A 19,043-nucleotide genomic window follows, 5' to 3' on the forward strand; every position below is an offset into this window, starting at 1 on the left:
ACTACATATTTTATAAAACGAGATGAAAACGAGCAGCACATCGAATTACTTGTCTAACTCGCTCGCTCTGCAAGCCCTACGCGAGATTGCTGAAGTAAACGTTAAGGGGGGAAGAATAAAAGAGAGAGAGAGAGAGAGAGAGAGAGAGAGAGAGAGAGAGAGAGAGAGAGAGAAAGAGAGAGAGAGAGAGAAAGAACGGGACGGAGACGAAGGAAAAAGGCGAGGAAGAAGCAGGGAAAAGACGTGTTCTCGTCCGAGAATATCCTCCGGAGACTGTAGGCAATATAATAAACAAGGTCGATGTACACGTCGGCAGGCTATACTGGCGTTAGCAAATTGCTGCTAAATATTTTTCTAGTCCCATCCCCGCTCGCTCGCCGGAGGGATCGGCGAAAGTTGCCGCGAACATGTGTCCGGAAAAGCGAGGCTTTTCCAAGTTCTGAGTCCTTCCAACGCTTCCGGAAGTTTTAGGCGAACAAAGCTGACAGCGAGCCAAGAATTGCACGCGACCTGTTCTACGGAGATTCGCGAAGGCGCGTAAAATCTCATAACTCGAAGAAGAGGCGCTTTCAACAGACGTATAAATTTCACCGGGCTTTCGCCACTGTATCAGCGGCGGCGGTGATTCCGCGCGCCGGTGAGAGAGCTGACTGAGAAGTCGGCATTAACGTCAATTTCGCGAACAGCTCCGTGTAGCATAACGGTAAAGAGTCTCTCCGGCTTGAGAGAAGAAGAGGCAAATGGGGGGGGGGGGGAGGGGGGGATCTCGGAATGCGAGCGCGCAGCGCTTCAGTTAAAGTTGACTGTGTCACGAAGAGCACAGAAGAGCCGTCCGAACGAGAGGGACTTGCTCCCTCTCGACTTCGTTCCGGAGATATTGAATATGACATTCCAAGGTCGCCTTGGAAAGTTCCGATCGTACCCTTTATTAGGATACGTCCGGAAGCCGCGTTGATCCGCCATTATCGCCCCTGCGCGGAATACGAAATGAAAGTGCTCCTTCGTCACTGCCGCGCCGGCGGTGCCGGAGAGTTTATTTGTAACTTTATTACTAAAGCGACGATCGGGATTTTCAGAAGGAGAATCTCACGACGACGATATCTTCGGAGGGTGTAAATTTGCGACGCGACTTCTACGAGTCGACTTCTACCACCGACGCAATCGGGTGATTAAATTAGTAACTTTGCTCGCCGTTGCGTAGCTTTTGTTTAACTATCGATATTGAAAGCTCTCGACGTCGCACTCCGGAAGCTCTGGAAGGTATAAATTTAATTTTTAATTGTTAATTTTTTAATTGTTTTCCTCTCTCTCTCTCTCTCTCTCTCTCTCTCTCTCTCTCTCTCTCTCTCTCTCTCTCTCTCTGTCTCTCTGCCTCCCGTCTCTCGCTGTCATTTTATTTTTCGAGCGAGCAGGCGAGTCAAGGGAGAATCGTATTTTAAAATACGCGCAAGCGGAAATAAATGGACGCGATTTTAAGTTTGTGGAATAGCCTGGCAGGCATAAAAGGTCATATGTGAAGAATTTCCTGGCGCTCTCTTCCTCTCTCTCTCGCGCGTGCAGCAACGCCAGAAGTTGTATATTTACATGGGCGTGTAACTCCACTCTCGCCGGCGCGATACACGTAGTTCGCACACAGCGACATATCTCACGATTACATTAAACTGCCGTTATAACGAAGGATTAAAAATAGACTGTTGCGCTCAGCGGCCGAGATAAATAAATTTTGCATGTCGGGCAAGGGAGAGAGAATGCGAAATTTGCCGAAGTAGCGGGGCGACCGCGGCGGCCCGCGGGGAAGAAAAACGCGCTGTCGCGAGAGAGAACGGGCAACATGCGGCAGGCAGATGCTTAATATGTGCGGACACACACGTATGTTTCGTTTAGCCTGCTTAATTGAAAAGCAACATTCCGCTACGCGCTCCAATTATCGCGCCAGCGGCGAAACAACACGACTGTGTTTCCCCGCGGGAGGAAACACGTAATCGCTGAAACTGATTGATCGCGGCCGATCAGCGCGGAGCGAACTTCCGCGCCCGAGACGTCTCGTGTAACGTCGATTAACGTAAGACCGCTCAACAAGTCACGAATGGCAGTTTGACAAAGCGAAAGCGTCGGCGACTTCGCCGACGTGAGGAGACGCCGCACTTCCTATTCACCGTCGTTATCAGCGGGGAATACAACGCGCCTGTTCCGTGTAATGAGTCGACAATCATCCGCGACCACGAAGGAGAGCGGACGTCGGTAGCGCGGCCGGTTGCGCGGTCGTATATTTTTAGCATCGGGTTGCAGCCCCCGATCGGTCTGCTGGAAAATGTTTACAGCGCGGCAATTTAGCGTGACTAATAAGGAGACGCCTCGGCAAGAGTGTCTGTCCCTCGAGGATTTTCACGAGCCTCGGATATGTCGCAGAAAGGCTCGAAATAAGAGCGGCTTTTTATACACTGCCGCCGCGCCGCATTTTCCACCGTATTATTTTTGTAACGGCAAATTCCTCCGGCCGATCTGGAACGAGCTTTCTCTCTTCTCGCTACATCGGGGCGCCGAGAACTTTCCGGTCGGGAGCGATGGGGAAAAAGGAGAGAGAAAGGTTTTCCTCAGCGAGCTGCTCCTCCACGTTTCGAACCGAATACCGAATGAATTGATAATTTTACAGCTTCTAGCGGGCGAGGCGTTATGAAAAAATGATAGTTCAGCGAAGAAGCTCTCGCAAGCGGGCATCCGGTGCGACGGTGAGATACTTGTAGAATGCAGAATGTGAGCTACCCTGGAACCCTCCGCGTCATTCTGATGGCACTGAAGTTCGTACTTCATATCAGACTGGTCCAAATTGAGTCTGAAATGAGTTGACCGGTCAAGTTCCGACGGATTTGGAGATAGTTCGGCTAGCTGGGTTGAAACTTTTTCCACGCTGGCTCAGGTTGGCTCCAACTGAATCCGGCTTGTTTCGACGGTCAGACTTTCGCACTGTATCGCACGCTGCGTTCAATGGAAAACTAATCGTTCCCGTGCGCAGTCAATCGGCGCCACGTTGAACGTGGCGTAAAGTCGATTCGTTCGCTTAGTAAAAAAGGCGGAAAGAAAGAAACCGAGAGAGGGAGAAAGAGCGAGCGAATGGCAATCTCTCCCGAGAACGGTCGACGATATCGCTCCGGAATGGAAAACGCGGCCTATAACTGCCGATAGACATCTTTATCGTTCTTTGCCTCGCTCCAACTAGGCCACGCTGTCACTCGAGAAGGGTACTTCTTGTCGCAACTGCTACGCTAAACTTCCGTCGCATAGTCTTAACTTAAACGGTCTACGGCTTGCCTGCAAATATTTGGCAAGCCTGACAAAGTCGTATGCATATTCGCGGAACAATTTCGCGCGCCGGAGGCAAGGGCGGTAAAGAGACTGTGATCAGGCTGTTGCATGAGCTTGCAGCGTGAGCGCGTATCTTCAGAGAGCAGCCTGAAATTACTGAAAGTGTACCGTCAGCCACACGCCAGATGTCAAAGGGCAAACGGAGAAATGACAGCCGTTTCATTACCCATCGATGGGAGTCGGGAGAGACAGGAGGAGGAGGAGGAGGAGGAGGTGCGGACTGAAATCACCGAGCTCGCAGGAGGGTGCGCGCAAACGACCGAGCCCCGCCTCTTTAATTAATATTCGCCTTGATTTTTCCCTGATAGGGAATTTAAAGCCCAATCGCCGGAGGTATGGCGTGAATTAAAAGTTAAAACGCCACATAATCGGCCCTCATCAAAGTTTCGTCGCCCGTTGGGTTGGGGGAGAAAGAATTTATTCCACGGATGAAAAATATCTCTTGTCTGTTACCAGTTGCACGCGTCATTAGCAGCCTTCGAATGTCTCTCTTTTTCTTTTGTTTGTTTAAAAAGGATTTTGTTATACCCGCTGTTGCGGAGCCGAGCAGAGTTCGCTTACGCGCTGTGTTTCATACGTATTCCCGTAAAGTCATCATCAACTTGAAGATCGAGTTTCCACATTTCGCCGAGGCTTCAAATTTCGAAATGATTCAACTCGCGAAACTAATCGCTTGAAATTACGAAAGTGCTTAATATCAAACATAGCGCGAGTCGATAATTGAGATTTTTTCATTCGGCTTAATTACAACTAATTCAGACTTCATACTCTCGGTCAAATTTCAACGCGCTTAAAAGAATCATTTCATGTTGTTCGCGTCGTCTCGGTTATCGTCAAAGGGGGATTCGGTCGAAATATGGGCGAATATTATATAAATTAATCCGGGCTAATTGTTCTTTCGTACATACGATATAACTTTTATCGAGCGCCGTTGCCGAATGGAGCTCGCCTCGCGAGCTCGCTAAATATAACACTTTGGATCGTTAAAAGTTCTTTGAAAAGATGAAAGGCTTTTAATTAAAAGCAAATGTCAGCAACTTCGTGGATTCCGCCACGGAGAAAGAAAGAAGAAGAAAATGCAGAGAGCGCATGATCATGCGAAATGGCTTTAGCCGGTCCAATGTAAAATGTAGCTCATCGCTCTGCGGAAAATTGTGCGGGCAACGTTTCGCTGCCATATTGAGCGTCGCTGAATTTTCTATTTTGATATACAGCTGCGCAACCCGAGAGCTCTGTATATACTCTTCATCGATATAACTCGCGATAATGCACTGCGATAATTATCATGAATAACGTTATATCTGCGAAAGCATATCGCACGAAAAAAGGAAAACAAGATTATTCGTGTTGCGAAACTTTCCTTTATACCGGGTACACTACCTCTATTTCCCCCAATACGTCCTCTCACGTCCAATGGATAGCGAAAGGTTCCACAATACGAAGAAAAGGATCGGAGAGCAGCTAAGAGCCAATTAGAGCCGACTTCTCGCAATGTATTCTCGATTAATGATCTGAGATCTCTCGGACTATGAAAGCTACTCGAGCAGCACGCGAACGTATCTTCTTACCTTCTGCACTTTTTTCCCTTCTCGTTGCGAACTCGCAGGGCTGACGAGAGCCCGTTGCATCGTGTCTGCTTAATAAGTGATATACGAGCGAGATTGCGGAACACGTTAACACTCGCGGCGCTGGTTCGTGGCCGCCGCTCCGCATTCGTCTCCGTTTGCTCTCCCTAACGCGCCCATCCTTGTCCGTTCCGTCCAATAAGAAGAACAACAGACCATCAGTTCTTATTGCATCCCCCGTTGCAGCTCCCTCGGGGACCAATATTTTTCAAGCAGTCGACGGCCGCGGTTGCACGGATTCTCTCGGCGACGGCTCAGCTTTGACACGTGTCTGCCTGGGTGGCGAGCGAGCCAATAATGCAGCTAACAAGCCGTCAAACGTCACGCACTTGCGGCGCGAATACGAAGTCGTCGTCGAGACGACGCGAAATATCAGCCTTCGAGTCGCGAGCGATTAAACATCAATTTGGGAAATTGAAGGAAACGGGCCTCGCCTCGAGCAAATATTAGCTCGAGGCAAGCGAAACCTTCGCGATACCTTCGTTAACTTGCCGTAAGAAAGATTGGGCATTAAAAGAGAAATAGGTAGCTCTCCTCTGGTTACACCGAGCCGATATCGTCGGTTTGATTCGAGTCCGCATTATTAATGCTTTCAGCTTGGATAATTCCGTTTTCTATTTAACCTGACGACGACGAACACGACGACGAACTGTTTGCACCGACGTAATAGATACCGGAAAGGATAGGTCTCAATTTACGTTGTTGTCCGAGCCGAATCGAGTGGGGCATCGGGATTTTGCGATTTATAATTCACGTGGCGCCGGCGCCACTTCTGATCCGAAGCTTGTTGCATGTGTCGCGGTTTCACGGCTACTGGAAATAGATGGCTAGACGGGGAATTGATAACTTGATTAGGGGAGCAGGGCTGCATTTCGGCCACGGCCGCGACGAGCGCGTTGCGATTTGTCATCGGGCGCGACATTCCGATTCGTTATCGCGAACGTTGGGCAGAAGTCACGGGGGATATAATGGGGATATACTATACTTACGTGACACAAGTTGACATTTCATCGCGTTTCCCGACGCTTCGATTTCGCAGAACTTCCTTAGGCATCTGCGCGCTTCGTCATATAACGTAACGCGAGCGTTACGTTATATGTTACATGATTGACCCGTGGATGCTGTTTGAAGATTGCTGGTCACAATAACGCGACGGGATCGATAATTATCCGGACTCCGCCGCGCCGTTGTTGGTACTTTTAGAGTGCAACCGTTTCGTACCGAAATCTGTGCACGCGCCGTCGTATTTCATATTTTGGACATTAAATTTCTCGGAAACGAGGACGCATTCACACATACACAAACATACACAAAGAGACAGAGAGACACGTTACGGGCGTGGGTCTTTGATATCCGCCATTGCTTCTGCTTTTACGCGATTTCACGCAAGCATACATAGGGAGCTTCTTATCGCTATAATTATTATCATCCGTTTCATTAGCGCACAAACAATTTCTTTCGCGTTGGGAACACGGCTTAACGTATATACAGTGGGACGTGAGAGCACTATTCATGGAAATGTTAACATAAAATACGGCTCTAAGGCGATTATTTTCCTTTCGTCCCGAATAAGCAAGATATAATTCCGCGAGATATCTCCTCCTCTCTCCAGCACCGTTATCTTTATTTACAAGCGATTCCGCTTTACATGGCATCTTCGTCTGTATCTCGAGATCTCGAGATCCTTGAAAGAAACGAGACGCCTCGCGGTGGAACAAGTTCGCCGATCAAACCGAGATCTCCGAGTTCTCCAATTGCGTAACGCTTCATCATCTTTCACATACGCAGCAGTTGGCCTTTCGCCCACGAAGTCACCTTTGCGTTGCGACGTACGACCGCGACTCCCGTGACTTCCGATGTTGATCGCCGACAGCTATGCAATCGTCGACGATGCTGGAGGCGCGAGGATGACGGTAATTAGGGAGGGATTACATCGAGCAGAGAGGATTCGCGTCCTTCGAGAGTCCTTCTTCCAGGACGTTGGCTCTCCTGCCCGCTCTTCAACGACGTCCCGCCAAATTCGCCGTTTCGGGAGATCGATACTCTTTCCTTGGCTCGCACAAAGTTCCCTGTCGTCGTCGTCGTCGTCGTCGTCGTCGTTGTCGTCGACGATACGTTGAAGAAGGGGAAGGTCGGAGAGGCGAGGGAACATTAAGAGAAAACGAATGACATTTTTCGGGCACGCCAGAAGGACGAAGAAGCAACTGGCCGGGGGATTCACGGTTCGCGACGTCTCGCACACGAGATGTCACGTTAATCGCTTCCTCAAAACTCGCGAACGTGAACTCTTTACAGGGAGCACGATGGAGCATGCCCGAGGTGCATGTCGCGAAAGGGAGCGTAAAATGTAACGTTATATGGCGATTCCGCACGCCAACGAGATTAATTGCTATTGCCGAGTAATTAAAAATGATGAGGAGCGCTCCTTTCCGCGCGGTGCGTTGCAGGCCGTCAGGAAGTCATCGAGCTGTTCCAATTAGCGTCTCTCATTTACACGCTACATGTATATACAGCAGATGACAGATGTAACTGTATCATTGTTAATATTAAGACGCGACGGCAGAGTTCGTTGCTTCCTAATTGCCGATCGTGAGATTAAGTGAGGGAGAAATTTACGAAGGGAAGGCATTTCCAGTTCCGCATGAACATCGTGCATGCTGGACGCGCAAACATAGCGTGTTCGTTAAGCGCTTACGCCGTCGGGGACGTCGCATGCGCCGCGACGCCCGCGGAATACGCGGACGGGTATTCTCGCGGGCGATAGACGATATTTCTACGCCGACAGGGACAGACGCAAATGGCAACAACGCGCCGCAAGAAACGTCGCGAGATAAACAGACCTTCCTTTGTTTACGTCGGCCGGTTTTATAAATGTGTGTGCAGGTATATGCGCGCGCGCGGCACAATCCTTGCAAAAACGCGCCTAACTAACGTGATGCTCGCGACCGACGAACGGCGGCGTGAAAATTCGCGAGGTGGGAATCTCGGTGGATTTTTGCCGGCTCCGGAGCAATTGCGAAATTAGCTCCGTCAACCACGAATGATTGACTAATTTTCATTACCTCGGTCGATGTGTGTGCCTCTTTCTCTCTCTCTCTCTCTCTCTCTCTCTCTCTCTCTGCGTTTCTGTGTATGTGTGTTCTGTGCGCGCGCATATATGAGCCATTTGTTTCGCAATTCCCTCGCATGAAAGTCTGCGATGACATATTCTGTATTTCACCAGAGACATATTTGGAAATAATGCGTTATTGCCAGACATTGTTCGTAATAATTACAGATTGATAACGACCGCTCCATCAGCGATTTGAAATACCGACAGAATCGAGGCATCATGTTCGGTGTATATTAGAAAGTTCAATACCGCATTATGACTCATTAATTCTTAATTAACAAGCACACATACCCGCGCGTGCGCGCGCGCACATGCTCACACACATAATAGACTGTCGCGATCTCATTCGCCGGAAAACTTTCTCTCGACAAGAAATATATTGCTGCAACATTGTTTCGCTATGTTACCTAATCCTCGAGTCTCTCCCCGCCGGAATAATATTACGCAGATTTCTTACTTGGAGCTACGGCTGACGGGGGAATCGAGCGGCGCATGATTAAGCGATGAAATACGTGGACCACTGACTCCCCGGTTTAATATAATTGAAGTTCAATACCGATGGAATAGGGATCAATTTAAGCGGATTCTATCGGAAAGTCAGACCGGAGGGCGGAGGGCCTATCTTTTTCTCGTTGTCGCTGAGGAATTTTCTTCGCGGCAATTTTCTTCACTGCAAACCCGAGTGTGTTATTTTGACACGTATAAGCTGAAGCTTTCTTCACGCGTTTCTTGTCGTCTGAAATCACGTCATTTGATGCATTTCGATATCACTTGACGCGTTTAAACGCGTTGAACGACGTGATTTAAGACGACAGGATACGCGTAAAGGAAGAAGCTTCAGCTTATACGCGTCAAAATAACACACTCGGATTTGCAGTGTAGAAACACGAGGAAGAAGAGCAAGAGTCACATCGCACTGCGTGTGTTCGGCTGGTGGACCGCATCGCGCGTCTCTATTTCTGAAGTTTAATAACGGTGCACAGTCACTTTCAGATCGGGGGAATAAGTTTGTAAGGGACGGAGGATGAGATAGTCGCGGGGATAGCCGAGCTTTCGCGGGCGACTCGAATCGGCGGTTTCGACGGTAATGGAAATAGAAAGAAGTATTACACGTTTATCAACGGCAACACACAACTATCAGCGCATGACGCGTTCGCGCTGTATGCGCATGCATATTCTCCGCGCGGTGGGGAAGAGACCGGCGAGCTATTGCCATGCGATTCCAATAAGTGCGAGTAAAGTGTAATCGAAAAACTTTGCTCATTATCTCGGGCTGCGCTTCGCATAATCGTTTTTATTTGTGAACTTTCGATTTTTTGTTTTCTTTTTTCCTTCGCAAAGAGAGAGAGAGAGAGAGAGAGAGAGAGAGAGAGACGGGCGCGCAACCTTTATCCATATATTTCTCATTAAATGCGAATAGTTCTGCCGCGTAATAAGTGCGCTTGTATGCGAGCAAACGCGTCGCGAACATCGCTCCGATATTTTTTATCGAACCCGCACGTTTTATCGAATCCGCGTGACAACTGACGAGCTCTTTTAATTTTCGCATCGTTGAAACACAATCCCGCGTAATTCCACGGCGCTGGAATGAATCTCCGCGAGGGAGATAAGCGCGATTCAATTAACGGGAATCTTATCGAATCAATAGGTATCAACGGTGTAATCTTTTTGTAAATCGGTCGAATCATGCAACGAGGCTCGAATCGCGCGAGAGTTTCTTCTAATGGTCGGACTACAACAATAATAATAACAACTCGACACGTCGTTGGACGTTGTCGGTTGTAGCACAACTTTAATAGCTAAGGTAAAATTAATTGTACCTCCAAGACGTAATTGCGGGAGCCTTCCCGCTCAACTTCGCCGATATGGGAGCGTCGATATTCCGGATATACACAGTCGTTCCTCCGTGATTCCCGTGAATTTCGCGAGTGTATTATCGATAATGAGCGGAGATATACGTACGATCCTCTCTCTCTCTCTCTCTCTCCCTCTCTGGTGTTTTGCGAGATAGCCTGACTAAAATAAAATCAATCGTACTTCCAAGGCGTAACTTCCGAACGTAACCTGCCAATAACCGCCTGTAACTTGATCGCCCGAGAGAGAGAGAGAGAGAGAGAGAGAGAGAGAGAGAGAGAGAGAGAACGCGAGATACGAAGTCGCTCCTTTGCGACTCTTGCGAACGTCGCGCGTATATTTCGATAATACCCGCGGACGATATCCGCTCTCGGCGCGGTGTTTAATGAAATAGCCCGCCTTTAAGCCTGTGCGATAATTAACTCGTTCTTAATCCATCGCATAACGAGCACAGGACTCGATGGGATTAAGCTCAGATTAATCGCGGCTCGTAACCGCAGGCTTTCATTAGCCGTTGCAGACGCGTGATACTCGCGCGCGCGTCCGCACCTGCGCGTCGGTCCTCGTGACTTTCGTAAATCCGCCGCTGTAACTTGGCCGGTGGCAGACGTCACGTTTGTCACGCAGGAAACTTACGCCGCGTTAAAGACACAGCCAGTTAAAGTGCCGCCGAGTGTGTCGTCGAGCGAGTCGATTTTTGTCAGAGCGCGCAGGAGAAGGTAGCAGCGATCGGGCAACCTGAACGACGACGACGACGACGACGACGACGACGACGACGAGTCACAGCGAGAGGAATGTAATCAAGGAGTTGGAGCGGCCCGGTTAAAAACGCTCCGGACGTTTCGATCTGCCCTACTAATTCCCATCTTCATCCGTTCATTCGCGCGTCATCCTTCGGACAGAGCGCTCGACGGGATTAATCCGAAACTATTGGCAGCTGCCGCAACTGTCGACTTTCATTATCTGTTACAGATCACGACACGACCCTCCCGCCTGCCAACGACGGTCGCGCGACGTGCGTTATAATCCGCTCGGATGCGACATCGTTGCAGCGGCTTCAGCGGCATCGGTATCAGCGGCTTGTCGACAATTTGGCCCGGCGCACAGGTGCGCCGGTGCGCGCTAATTCGCCTGGCGAATTCCCAATCAGTCCCTCCCACCTCGGAGTGACCGGACGGGCAGTCTGACACGAGGGGGACCATCCGACGCGTGGAATTATCCGCCGGATGGCCGGATGTTGCGTCGCGCGATCGGTGAACGCGCGGGGATGAGGCAGCTGCCGGCACCGGACGAACCTCAGAGTCGAGACGAGTAAACGAGCTCGGCGGCTGTGTGCGTGCGTGGCCGCGATCGAGTCCGAGAACTCGACGTTCCCTCCAAACAACCACGCTCATCCCTCCGAGAGCAGGCTGAAAAACAGCGACCTCGATCCTCGGAATCGTCTCCCCGTCGTCCTGGCCGCGATCGATGTGTCCCCGCCGCGGACGGATACTTCCGGGACGGCCACGGATTTATGCATATGTATGTCCTCTACGTGGCGTTATACTGTGCGAACGACCAGAGTCAAGGTCGAATCGGCTATCCTGGACCGACGAGCAAGCGATAGTCTGAATCATGAAGAGACTCGGTCAGAAATAGCGCGCTCGATATCGTCTCCACGGCAGTCTCGACCGTATCGCGGCCTGTACGGAGCGTATGTTATCGTCCCTGATTGGCAGTAACCGGAGCTAAGATCCCAGCTCTAATCCTCTCCTTCTCTCTCTCTCTCCCTCTCCTCCCTCTCCTCTCTCTCTCTCTCTCTCTTGTCGTCCCTGTCTCTACGCTACCCGTTTGAAACTTGAAGCGGATATATCGCGGCGCTAACGCGGGCGTTGCGCAAACGACGGTGTGTCGGAGCGATGGAGGACAGAGGCATATAGTTCATGGCTGATAAAAGTGAACCGTCGCGAGACACGAGAGACTTGACAATCGATCGCCGGAGAGCCGAATGTTTCGCGGTCGCGGAGTGCTCCGGAGGATGGAAGCGCCGCGCCGGGGACGGGGTCGGATTTACGAGCGTGTGTATAAACCGCACAGTCGTGAGATTGATCAGAAACTCGGCGAGAAATGAGCCGAGAAGCACCGCGATGTCCCGGGAACGCTCCCATCTGACTCGAAATTCTCGATCAAGGCACCTCAAACGCAAGTGGACTGCGCTCGGAATATCGTTCAATCGCTGCGCTATGCTCGACCGGTCGATGTGGTGAACCGCGCGACGCTGCGCGGACGCCTGTGTGAAAAATTAAAATGCAGACAACTCGGAATTGATTGATATTCGATCAAACCTGAAGAGAGGCGCGACTCCTCGAAAATATTGAACGCCGTGATAGACGCGAGCAGATCGCGAGCAATAAATCGCGAGAACGTCGTGATGGAAATAACGACGGCGCAACTGTTGCTCCCATAAATCAGGTCACTCTTTCGGCATTTCCTCTCGATCTAGCGAGGCGGTGCGAAGCGCGCGCTAACGCGACTTTAAATTGTCGGAGGGAAGGCCGGGATGACGCCGTGTTTTTCCTACGGCGACGCGACAAAATGCGGAAGTGCGAAAGCGGGTCGCGCGATACGTTCCATTTTGAAAGGAGCCGTTCTAACCGGTCGACGCGGAGGAGCGTTTTATTGAGGAAGAGGCTCGACGTATAAACGCCATCATGTAGAGGCGGAAATTCGCGGAGATGCCGAGCCGAAGACACGAGAGCCCCGTCGCCGACGTCGTCAACGTCAACTTCACCGTCGGCCTATAGGTGCTTCGCAGGTACGTGACTTGTGCATTGTTCCCCTAAATAAAATTCACCGTGAACTCGAAACGCGCGCGAGCGCACCCACCCTCTTCTCGCTTTCCTTCTCCTTCCGTGCCGTTCGGTGTCAGCATGGAACATCTTACAATAGTGTGTGTGGAAACAATGTGGTTATAAATAACCGCAGAAAGACTTATGCACGATGTGTGTGTGTGTGTGTGTGTGTGACGTAGTCGCGATAAAATATATAAATATACGACACGAGAGAAAGATCGGTCCTCCTCTCTTCCTCTTCGGCCGTTCCATCGGTATCAACATGAAACGCCTTACAATGCATGTGTGAAAACAATGCGAGTATAAATAAACGTGGAAAAACTTATGCACGATGCATGCGTGCGTATCCGCGATAAAATATATAAATATACGACGAGAAATCGATCCTTTCTTTTTTCGTCGTATCGTGTATTTTCGAGTTTGCAGGCAAAACCCGGACATAGGTGGAACAAAGCCCGAAGGGGGCGGGGACAACTGGAAAAGGGGCAGAGCTAAGAAGGGAAGGGGAAACAAAGTGGAAAAGGGAGGGAGCAAAGTCGAAAAGGACAGGATTAAGAGGAACAGAGCTAAACGGAAAACGGCCTAATTTAAATGAGGGGGTGGGGGCAAACTGGGAAAGGAAAGGGACTACAAAGTGGGGAAAAGGCGAGACAAACTGGAAAAGGGCTGATCTAATCCGAAAGGGCAAATCGAAAAAGGGATCGGGTCAAGTGGAAAAAGAGCTGAGTGATGATGAGGCGAAGGTAAACTGGAAGAAGAATTGGACTAAAGAGAGGAGGGGGCAGGGGAAGCCAAAAAGGGGGGAGGGGCAGATGGGAAAGGGCGGAGCGAACTGTCAAAGGGGCTGGGCAGGTTGCAGTGAGCAGTGTTGTTCCTTGAAATTATTCAGTTATTACAAATTCCCGTTTACGTGCAAGAAACATATTTGCCGGCTGAGTTACAACGTCTCTGGCAGGCCAACATTATAAGCGTGTTGACACAGTCATGTGTCCATTGTTGTTTCAGCCATGTATCAATACTACCGCCGCGAGTCACGTAGTAGCGTATAACACTTGACCCGATTTTCCAACTTGCACTATTCGACGCCACCGCGACGACTGGGATCGGCGAACCTTGTTTGTTCTTGCCACTTCGGCAACACACGACGACGCGTACGTTCTATAGGATTAGAGGCTCTCCATTGTTATCCGTCTATCGTGGGGGTGCTCGTTGTGCGCGAGAAGAACGGATAGGATTTACCCAGAAGAAATAAAACAAGTTTGCGATCGCGATGCGTCATATGATACGATATGGCACGGCAAGGGTGAGGATTGCTCGATAAAGAGAGAGAGAGACACATAGGCTCGTCGCGACAACGTAAAGGACAGATGGATAAGGCTCAGCGGTAACGAGTGAAATTAGCACCGCGGTGTTTCGTTAATTCTTCGTTCCTTCTCCTCCGGAGGTTTCCACACTCCGTCGCCCGACCTCCTTCTTCGCGTCTTGAGTACATTAGCAGGCTAATTACACACGGAATTCTGTTAACGAACACGCAGACCTCGCGTCAAAGCGCCATCGTCGACATGGCGATTTATCCGCGGTCCGCTGAGAAACGCGAGCCGTCAAGGCGACGCGACGGCTCTACCGATTGGTTGGGTCATCTCAAACTCGTTAATTTACGTGGCACTACGCCACGGCCGATTCGTCACCTGTTGATCTCATTCTTTCCGCGTTTGACGCGGATTGAGCTGGATTCTCGATGCGCCGGCACGTCGTCGGCCTGCGGAATTCGCGATTCGACGGTGAGCCGAGCGTGATCGAGTAGTACGAGCGTCGCTTTCGACGGACGGATTGATAGGCCGCGCGGCCTTTCGTACACACGAATAACGCGGCGCGACGCTTTGATGAATTGCTCTTTGCAGACTCACTTGCTCACTCTTCGTCAGCGATTATGTTGTACGCTCAACGGTGCGATTTGGACTTCCTTCGCGATCTCATTGACCCGAGTCCGTTCTCGACTAGTCATTGTCCGACTTGCGGATTTCCACGTCGGACCGAGCGCGATCGGCAAGAGGCAGCCGCGTCAAGTTACTCAGACGGCTCGACTGACCGAGACGATCGGCTCTCGCACGGCAACGCGATATAATTCAAAGAATAAGCTGACAGCATGTTGACCCGCGGGAATTTGTTGCTGTAGCAGGCGTAAAGAGGAGAGAACGCAGCTACGACGCGCGCGCGCGCGAGCGTGATACTTTCAGCTCGTACGATATTAAGTATCGAATCTTCCGCGACTCCGCGACTTGGCAATAGAATGTAGACCTCACTCTATAATCGGCGAATCGATTGGCCCCCTCGCGTGACATGATATAATACGATTTCGATGTAACGTCATTATAGAATAATGAGTAACGTATCGAGTTGCACGGGACGCGCTGACGCGCAGCCACGCTTTATATGTAATAAGATTAAATTAGGATAACACGCGACCGCGCACTTCTCTGAGCATCTTCCATCGCGCTCGCTTCGCACCAGAGAATTTAATGGCTTAACGAGAGAATCGATGATACCATTTAGACTGTTCCGCTCGTTATCACATCAGCCGGCGGGGGGAAAAAAAAACTGCAGCTGATCGCTCGAGAACGAGCGAGCGAACTGGTAAAAATGAATAGAACGGCGAGATGGGCGGCTGAAATCACCGGAGCGACCGTTTCCGCAATCTCTCTCTCTCTCTCTCTCTCTCTCTCTCTCTCTCTGCTGAATGAGAATGTTTCGAAATCACGACTCTTCATTTCCGTCGTTGCCCGTGACATTTTCACGAGCGGTCGTAAGGTCTCTCTCGGCAAGATCTTCAAAGTCGCCCTCCTCTGCATTTCCCGTCTGTAACCGGCGGGGCATTTCATAGCGCATCGGTTGGGCGTTTTCACTTCGGAATGTCGGATCACGATTATCTGGCATTTTCCTCGCGTTCCCGGCCGCCGCGCCGTGCCCGCCGGAAATCGTTACAAGTGCCCATCGGGGACCCATGCATCTGGGCTCGATGCTGCACATCGATACCATCGCTGACGAGCGCGCGAAAGTTGTTCGGGCTTCGTAAACACGGAAATTGTCTACTCGACCCGCTTCACGAGCTAGTTAGAGCAGATTTCTCCGGTTAATTCGCGCACTACCGGTATCGGCATTTATATCGTGTTAACGAGAGACTGAGAGAAAGAGGAGAGGATAGGATAGGATAGGAAGAGGAGGCGAGAGGATAAGAGAGACTGAGAGAGCGGATGAATCCGAGGTATCAATCCGGTGATCTTCTCTACTCAATACCAAGAGCTCGGACAGTAATAACTCGGCATTACGGTGTTCCGTAATTACGTCACGGCGATTTTGCCGCTTGTAACAAGCTCGTAGAGGCGATCATAAATGTCCGCGCAAATTGAGACTAATGCGCAATATTGCCTGCAGCGCTTGTATAGAGGATTGCGTCCCACTTCGGCTCGGATATCGCGAGACGCACCCTCGTGAAGGAAGAAACGTCTCGGGACGTGTTCCAATCGTGTTACCGCAATTCCCGAGGGGATCACGTAGGAGTAAGTTATACCACTGTCTCTTAAGATATTCAAGAGGGTTTTTAAACTGGCGACGTTCTCGGAGGCATCGCCGGAGCGCAGGCGGCCTGAGCGTTTTCAATGTCTCGAGGCCGAGTGGATAAAGACGATTCGAACGCGTCGGTAACGCGAATGGGACGCACAGCGGCTCGCGACTGGATGCTTGCGCCTTTTTAAAAACAGATTCTAGCGCTCGAGAGAAAACGAGAAAGATAGAGAGGGGGGAGAGAGAGAGAGAGAGAGAGAGAGGGAGATGCTTTTATCGGAAAAATCTATCCATTTATTTCCGTCACCGGGTGTTCCATCGGCGAATTCTCCATCGATATCCGGCCTGAAAACCAATTTAACGTTCCATCGAAGAGGATAAAGTACACGTTTCTCCCCTTGCAACGCGGCATAATAATAGTGATTATCATAGCCGATGGGTATTGACGTAGCGGGCGACACCGAAATTTCTCCTGGCAAGTTCCGCGGAGACGTCGATGGACTTTCTTCCCGGAAGTTCACGGCGCGACACGCGAAACTCCATTTCCAGCATCGTCGCTTTACTTATCCCGAGGAGAGAGAGAGAGAGAGAGAGAGAGAGAGAGAGAGAGAGAGAGGGAGAGAGTACCGTGTGTTCACGCTCTGATTCAACAACGCGCATCGAAATAATTCCCACCGAACGTTCATGTGTGCACGAACGCTTCGTTTCTCGAATCCACTATTTCAGAGATCCATCAATCTGACACACCGGTCAGTTTGAAATGGAAATGTCACTCTCTATCGTGCTTCCCTATTTTTTCTTTCTGTTAACTTTTTGCTCGATTGCCTGTTGCTTCCCGATGGTACGGAAATTCATATAATTTCGTTCGCTATTTTTCTCATTAATATTCACGTCATCATCGCACGGTCCTCTCCAGTTCAAATTCCCAGTCTCTCTTTCCCCCACTCGCTCTCATTTCCTCCTCTCTCCGTCTGTCTGTCTGTCTGTCTGTCTCTCAGCAAAATACGAGGAGTCGAGCGCCGGCGCCCGACTTTGCGGGGCCGGCGACGACGTCGACGACGAAAAATACGACCGTCGAATTACGCGAAAGTCCACTTACCTGCGCGAAGCTTGCCTCAACGTTACATTCCGGGAACGTAGGAAGCGAACGCGTCGGCCCGCGTCCTATCCATCATCGAGATAATCCCATGCAAAATCGAACCGACACGCCGCGCTCAATAGTCAACGCTCAAACAGAATTGATCCGATAAATGTCGTAAGTTCACACGTCCGTCCCTGTTATCACCTGCGCGTACTACGTTTACGGCCGACGCTGTCATACAGTTTGCAACGTCGAAAGAATAACCGTCCGAGCAACAAGCGCGCGTCGCTCGAGCTCACACGGGATAGTGCAAGGTTCCCGTTACGGGGTAATCGTATAAAAACTCCGCACCGCGTATAGTTTCGATCGCGCCGAGCGCCGTAGCGTCGCTCTCGCTGCTACTATACTATACTATACAGTTTTTATTACGCGATAACGCCATAACGGTGTGTTTTCGATGAAACTCGCGCGCGCACATCTCCCCGTTATTGGTTCGCTCGCGCGCCGAAAAGGTTCATAAAGCCGGCGGATTGACCGAAGGGCACGTATGACGACAGGAAAATGACCTTTTCGGCTATTTTTCACTTGGCCCATTCATCACGACGTTTTTTTGCAGCTTCCTCTCTCCTTGTCCTCACCCTCCTTATCTCGGTCTTCTTCTTTTTCCCTCTCAAGTCGCGGCCGTATAAATTTCGCCGCGGTCACGCTGCTAACGGCGTTACGCGTTAATACTCTTGTACAACAATGGTGTACAATGGTGGACGTAAAACAATTATCTCGACGCTCGTTTCACGACAGCGACGTTTAACTTCCGCAATTCTGCGACGGATACTAATTCTTGCAACTATCGGCGCTTTTTCCGAGGATTCCTTATCCGCCCTTTCGTCCGTTCGTACTTTCGCGCGAGCGACGTGCGGACTCAATTTCCCCGATTGAACTTCCCAGTAAAATGTAATTGTGCGATATTTCCCCGACGGGAAGACAGTTCAATTTTAATATTCTCATATCAAGTATGTTCTCATATAAGTAATTTTGAATATTACAACGGTGTGTGCGCATGTGTGTACGTGTGTGACGTACGATGGAAGTAATCATAAAATTACAAGCCAACGCGTACGAACGCGCAGGTAACGTAGAAAAAGTTGGAGTTCGTCAGAGAAACATGTACAGCGACGAGAGCCCGAGGGTGCGCGTCGATGCGCTCCGCTACATTTCTCCTTACGTATTAAGTCGGTTTCTATAATGACTCGGAATTTATGACGGCGGAATAACAATATTTCGCCCGCTCATAACTATAGAATACACCGATTGCCTGTTGCTTCTTCTCGAAGGGCCTCGAGCTCATATAACTTTGCCGGCAATTTCTCTCGTTGGTATTCATCACCAAATCGCGACCTTTTCGCGGCGCACAAAGCCACAGCTGTGACTGCTGCAGCGTAGAAAAAGAGAGAGAATCCGCATCAATCGCGATCCTCCAGAAAAACCTCATTTCGTCGCCGGATTCGGACGGCGCCGGCGTCTCAAAGAGCTAATTACGCCACCGAGGCTCCTTGTTTTCACGGCATTGAAGGAAACGAGACAACCAAGCTCGCATTTTCATCGCGTATTCGCCTGGC

At 50.3% G+C, this 19,043-nt stretch overlaps 1 protein-coding gene across 2 annotated transcripts in view; it reads left to right on the forward strand.

The window, feature by feature from the left end:
* LOC105182743 (retinal guanylyl cyclase 2) overlaps positions 1-19,043 on the forward strand; it is a 48,191-nt gene that overhangs the window by 2,316 nt on the left and 26,832 nt on the right. For both annotated transcript variants that reach the window (XM_025307291.1, XM_019841256.2), the window contains exon 2: positions 10,927-12,748. The gene's annotated coding sequence lies outside the window, so the exon portion shown is untranslated. The remainder of the gene's footprint in view (positions 1-10,926; positions 12,749-19,043) is intronic.

Source organism: Harpegnathos saltator, unplaced genomic scaffold, assembly GCF_003227715.2.
Source record: "Harpegnathos saltator strain DR-91 unplaced genomic scaffold, Hsal_v8.6 scaffold844, whole genome shotgun sequence".
Taxonomy (NCBI): domain Eukaryota; kingdom Metazoa; phylum Arthropoda; class Insecta; order Hymenoptera; family Formicidae; genus Harpegnathos; species Harpegnathos saltator.